Genomic DNA, 7,123 nt, shown 5'->3' on the forward strand with positions numbered 1-7,123 from the left:
GTCTGTAATGAGAACAAACATTCAAAAATAAAAGATTTGTCAGGAAGATGGGGGCTTCCTTCAGGGCAATTTGTAGATATGGAGCTATGTTTACTCTGACTTAGAAGCTTTTTTATTTTTTTGAAAAAAAACAAACAAACTGGAAATTGAGTTCATCTCTCCAGATAGTCTCACTAACTCTGATCCAGCCTAGAAGAATGAGTGAAATTTCAGTGTTCTCTGTCACTTGAGGTTTTTGTGACAATTAAATTAGCTAATGCAGGTCACGTATTAGAACTTTGCATATATTTAATAAATCCTCAATAAGGATTAGTAAAAATGGTGATAATAAATGAGGATGATGATGATGGTGGAGGTGGTCTTCTTAAAAAAGTTAGAGAAGAGTCATGAAGAATTAATATAAAGATTAGAAAGGGAAATCAAGGAGATGAAGCTTTTAAATATGAAAATATGTTAGTCATTTTAGAGTTATTTTCTTTGTGGGGAATTTTAAATGAATTGTCTTTCTCTAAATCTCATATAAGGAATAGTGAGTTAGGGAGAATAAGGGTTGTAGGAGAGAATAGAAGAATCAGTTATGGAAAGAGTTACCAATTGGCCATTGAATTTACTACATAAACAAAGAACAATTTCAGATGATGTTTTGAGCCATGTGAAATTATCCTTTGGTTTAAAAGCAGATTAAGATAATCCAATGGAAAGATGACACATAGGGAATCTGAACAATTGTTTCTCTCTAGTCCCAGCTATATTCCTAATTGGCACATGTCCTTAGATTTCAGTTTCCTAACTGATAAGATTCTATTATATTTATGAAAAGAAACTTTGTACTCTAAGAATAAAATAATCATATTGAAATATCTGCCTATGGTACAAAGTTCAAAGTATTTAGGAAAGCCTAGTACATAACAGATTCCAAAATAAATAAAGGTTGCCCCAGCCTTGTTTTGAAAGGTAGAATGCACACCTGGTTAACCCAATTTAGGTATCAAAATTTTGATAACAAAAACAAGGGAAGCCAGTCTAGTTCTGATATCAATGTAAAGCAATATTTGGAGAATGTGAATCAGGACTTCAATTAGAGAGAACATAAAATACAAAAGTAGCTCTTGCTATCCCCTAATATGTTGCATTTTCATTTTAACTAAAAATATTTCCTAGTTTCCCTTGGAACTTCCCCTTTGATCTATAGATTATTTGGAAGACTATTGTTTAATTTCAAATTATTTGGAGTTATTTTAGATATCTTTCTATTATTAATTTCTAATAAGTTTATTGTGGTTAGAGAACATACCATGTATGATTTCTATTCTTTTAAATGTGTTTTATGGGCAAGAATATGGAATATCTTGTGAATGTTCTATGCACACTTGAAAAAATGTATATTGTGCTCTTGGTGGTGAAATGTTCTCTAAATGTCAGTTATATCCATTTGGTTCATGGTGTTCAGTTCTTTTATGTCTTGATTTTCTGTTTACTTGTTCTATTGATTACTGTGTGAGGAGTGGTGAAGTCTCCAAAGAAAACTGGATTTCTCTATTTTTCTTTATAGTTCTATCAATTTTCGCTTCTTAGGTGCACATGTGTTTATTTTGTTTTTGTTCTTCGATGCACACAAATGTAGGATTACCATGTACTCTTGCTGAATTAATCCTTTATCAATATTCCTGTTTATTCCAAGTAATTTTCTTCAGAAATCTACTTTGAGATAACCATGCTCATTTCATCTGTGGTAAAAAGAATTTGAAGATGACCCCTAATGACTCACACCCTTGAGTAATGTCCTCCCCCAGAGTTGACCAGCAAATATGATGGGATTAGGTTTTATGTTGTATGGCAAAGGTGAAGGAATTTTGCAGATGCAACTAAAGTTCTCCGTTAGTTGATTTTTGAGTTAATCAAGAGGATAATTATCCTGGGTAGGTCTGAGCTAATCAGGTAAACCCTTAAAAAAGGAGAAAAGAAGCAGCAGAAGATGCTCTGCCATTGGCTTTGAAGGGAGTAAACTGCCATGTTGTCGAGAATGCCATGTGGCAGGAAATGGTGAGCGGCCTCTAGGAGCCCAGAGTCTCAGTCCTACAACCACAAGAAACAATTCTATCAACAGCTAGTAAGCTTGGAAGAGAATCCCAAAACTCAGATGAGACTGCAGCCTTGGAAGGCACTTTTATTTCAGTTTATTAAGTACCTGAGCACAGGATTCAGCTAATCCATATCTGGACTCCTGACCCACAGGTACTGTGATACAATAAATTTGTTCTGCTTTAAGCCACTAAGTTTGTGATAATTTGTTATGCTCTGGTAGAAACGAATGCACCAGTTTTCCTTTGTACAGGCACAGCTCATTGTATGGTGCTTTATTTTTACTGTGATTTGCAATATTGTGTCTTTTACAAATCGAAGGTTTGTGGCAACCCTGTATTTTCAGATGATCACATACTTACCAACGTATTTACCTTTCCAGTGATTTTTATTTCTTCCAATAAGTAAGTCCATGTCTGCCAGCCCCCTTCCTTGTCTGGAGAGGGAAAAGAACCCCCTCTCCCCTCAGCAAGCTACAGCTTCTCCACCAACATAAACAAAGCAAGAAATCCCTGCTTTTGGAGAGGGTCAGCCTTGGGAGGCCTCCATCTAGAATAATAAAGTCATTCCTAATGGTGCCACGGTTGGGCCTCCTTAGCTTCTGTATCCCCAGCCCCCATGGTGTTCTGAGCCCATGACCTGCACCAAGAATCCAATACATCCTCAGCGCAGCCCCACCAGGCCCGGAGGCCATGCCCTGCAGAGTAACTGTGAGGTGCCACAGCCCAGCACACCCTCCAGCATGTCCCCATGACCTCCCTGCTGCTCACATCAGCAGCAGTGGTGGTGCCCTAGACTTAGCCAAATCCTTTGGGTGTGTCCAAAGGAAACTTTCCATGTTGGGTGGCTCTGACAGTTGTGACCAGCAGAATTTGTCCTGTGGTGGGACCCAAGCCTCTCCCTCTGACAACAACCAGGGCTGGCAGGGGGCCATTGCCAAGTGCTACAAATTCTCCTTCAGGTTTATACACAGACGTCCCTGTTTCGGGCTTGTCTGAAGCAACCTGAATGAACCTGAAGGCAAAGCTGAGTAGAGATGCTCAAACCTGTGGTGGGCAGCGGAGGCTGTGATAAAGAAAAAGAATTCTGAGAGGCCAAGCCTCGCTTGCCACACTTACATGGGCTGTGAAGACCACCAGCTCCATCGAGACTAAGAAGCAAGAGAAGGAAAGGGATGCGAAGAGCAGTGCGCAAGCTGCACTAGAAGTTCACGTCACTGCGCATGCGGGGCTCGCTGGGGCAACGGGACTTTGTGCAGTAGAAGATGGAACGTGCAAACTGCCCCAGGGGTCTCTCAATAGGTTCAGTTAACGCAGCTCACAAATATTGACGGCCCTTTCAAATATTGACTACAAATAAACCAAGGAGAGGAAGCTTTAAAAGGCTACCAAGAGCCTCGTGGGAGACAAGAGGAGAGGTCAGCCGACCCCAGCTGCCAGATCTGCCACTTTATCCACAACTGAGAGAAGCTACAGAGGCAGAACTGGTGTGTTTTCTCCTGGGATGCTTCTCTTCTCTCTGCCCTTCTCTAGCTTTACCTCCATGTTTGTGGGGGAAGGGAGATGGTTCTGTGTAAACAAACAGAGCGCAAATGAAAATGGGCTATCTATTCAGAGCTACCATCAGCAAGAGAGACAGCCACCATGGCTTGCCCCTGGCAGACTCCAATGCAGGCAGGGAAGTGTGAAAGCTTTATAAAGAGAGAGAGAGAGAGAGAGAGAGAGAGAGAGAAGGCTTCAGGTGTGCCTGATTGGAAGTTGTTGGCATGGGGAAGGCGGAACCAGACTACCCAGACAAGGGGACTTCTCATATGATTGTGCCAAAGCAAATTTGGCTTTCTCTGGTTGGTCTTGAGTTTGAAGGGGATGGGGAGATGAGGGTCAAAAGAATAGAATTATAGCCTTGACAGTGGAAATGGGGTAGGAGTTGCCCACGTGAGGGCAGGGACTGGGGTTCCTGTGGCACCTTTCTCAGCATCAGAGAAGCTATCTCTGAGGTTACTTTCTTAACTCAACACCTGGGAAGACAAACTAAATCTCTGTGTGGCCGTGGGGAAAATATGGTGGACCTGACACGGCACCCCTTTCATGATAAATGTTCTAGTGCTTTTCCAAAAAAAGAATTCTGTTGGTTAAAATAAATACACCCTACCCACCCCCTCTTGTTTAAGAGCTAGGTAGTTGAAATGGATATTTTTTTTTCTATTACCGTACACAGAAAAGAAAATATGAACCCATATAATCTGAAGAGAATTTTAATCCTTTAACACTCAGGTCAAATTGAAATGGAAGTCAATTTATTGCATTCCTTTGCACTCCTGAAACAAATCCCAATTTCCTGCAGGGTAAAAAGCAAGAATTTGATGATGACCAACAAGGCTGTCTGTGTCTCCCTGGGTCCCCTCTCTGACTGCAGGGCTTACAGCTCTCCCACCCTCCCGGCCAGTTTCAGCCATGCTCACCTCCTGCTTTTCCTTAACAGACCCAACATTCTCCTGCCTCACAGCTTTCGCACTGACTGTTCCCTCTCTCCTTCCCGCAGACACCCACATGGCCAACCCCTTCAGTCTTGCCCCCATGGCATGCTCTCCACCAGCATTGCTTTGACTATTCTATTGATAAATCCATTTACCCAAGACAATCTCCTCTCTTATCATGTCCATTATCGCTGTCTCATATAGTATATAATTTACTTATTCATTTTGTTTATTATTTATTTTCCATCTCCCCAACTCCTTCCAGAATGAAAACTCCACAAGGGCAGAAATCTAAGTCTATTTTATTCACTAATGTACCCCAAGAGGTCCGAAGTGTGCCCAGCCAGAGGAGGCATTCAATTAATATGTGTGGAAATGAACTGAGATTCCAAGTCCAGGGTCTTTTCTATGACACCACAACTGCCTGTAACCCTAATGAGGATGACAGTAATACAAAGCATTATAACACACACATAATAACCTTAGTTTACATCGAATTTTCACATAAATAGTCTAAGTAGGTCAGCAATTGGGCTGCTTTGCTCTGCTAGGTATATTTTTATTTTTTTTAAATTTTTTAAATTTTATTTTTTTTTTTTTTTGTGGTACGCGGGCCTCTCACTGTTGTGGCCTCTGCCGTTGCGGAGCACAGGCTCCGGACACGCAGGCTCAGCGGCCATGGCTCACGGGCCCAGCTGCTACGAGGCATGTGGGATCTTCCCGGACCGGGACACGAACCCGTGTCCCCCACAACGGCAGGCGGACTCTCAACCACTGCGCCACCAGGGAAGCCCTAGGTATATTTTTAAAATGCAAGCTATCTAACTGGAACAGCAAGTGTTAATGGAGTAGAGCCTGTTATAAACAGCAACAAGCTATAAACTGTGAAGCTACAAAATTAGTAGCAACACTCTCATTCTCTGGGAATTTTAGATACGTTAGGAACCTGTAATTACTGACTCCATCTGCCTACTCTGTCTTGAGCTTAATTATGTATTTCAGAAGGAACGTTTTTCATATTTTCATTTTTTGTATATATAAATATTTAGCTATATTTCTTATCATTTTCTGCCTCCTTTTCCCTCTGCTTTTGCCGTTTACAATCTCCCAAGCTATTTTTACTTCCAAATTGCAATGTCTTTCCCCAGAATCAACATGAGATTGGAGCCAAGAAATTTAGTTCTGCCAATGTCTCCAGAGCATCTTTGAAGAGGGGTTATCAAGCCCCAAACATGCATGTATGCATTTACAAATTGGGGTGGGGGAGGCAAAGGCAGGTCTAGTATCTTTTCAAAATCAAAATATTCAAAATATTAACACGACCTCTAAGATCAATAATGTATAGATTCTTCCTGAAGCGGGTGGGGACATAAATGAAATTGGCAAACAATGAGTTAAGCAATGTTGAATAGGATTATTTATATCAAGATTTAAAATAGTCTTTAAAATATGAATGTGGGTCTCTACAAGGGGAGTACAGCAGACACTGTTTCCTAGAATTATTTTTAATTGAGTTATAATTAACATACAATATTATATTAGTTTCAGATGTACAACCTAGAGCTTCCATATTTTCATACATTATGAAATGATCCCTGCAGTAGGACCAGTACCATCTGCCACCATACAAACTTGTTACAATATTATTGACTCTATTCTCTATGTGTACATTATATCCCTGTGACTTATTTATTTTATAGCTGGAAGCTTGTACCTCTTAATCTCCTTCATATATTCCATCTGCCTTCCCACCCCCTCCCCTCTGAATACTAAACACACACTCTGGGGAGATGAGACACCTCTTAGCATTTTCCCCAACAATATTTTGAAAACTGATCATCTAGTGAAAATATTTCTCCTTAATGACATATGTATCCTAGAGTATTGGTTGGCGTTAGCTGGATCTTTAGTCATTTCAGTATTCCTTCCCTCTTGATGAAACACCAGAGAGAACCACAAATAAAGATTAAGTGTGGAAAGAAAATACACAGTGCAATTAACGTCTATCTCGTTCTCCTTTCTAGAAGAGAGTGGAAAAAAGAAAAAAGAAAAAGTGATTTTGTTTTTCATTCCCTCCCACTTTTGCCCTCCAGGTCAGGTACGCCTTTGTGCCCTATCACTTTCAATTCTTTTTTACACACCCCACGCCAGCCTCCTTGAATGTCCTGAAGAAAACTCCACCCATGTCGGTGTTTAGCGATTTAGCACCAAAAGACAGAGTTATCCCTGAACGCAGAGGACCGTGTCAGTGATTGGACCTGAAAAGGGATAGTTTTACCAAGGAGAAGAGAGTAGCTGCCAGAGACTGGAGAAGACTGAGAAAACTGGACTGTTGTTTGTTTAGTTTTGTGTGGGGAGGGAAGTGTGCTCAGTAGGTGATAGAGGCGGGTACTTGCTCACAATCCCTGCCCCCAGGGGAAGGCACAGCTTGTCACGTCCAGGTAAGGAGGGGGGATGGGGAGGCCATCTTTACCCTGTGTAGTGGTGAAGGAAATAAGCCTTACCCTGCCCAGTGGGTCAAGTTTAGCAGGAAGCAGCATGAAACGTGGACTAAGCAAAGAACCA

Source organism: Stenella coeruleoalba, assembly GCF_951394435.1.
Source record: "Stenella coeruleoalba genome assembly, chromosome: 8".
NCBI lineage: Eukaryota > Metazoa > Chordata > Mammalia > Artiodactyla > Delphinidae > Stenella > Stenella coeruleoalba.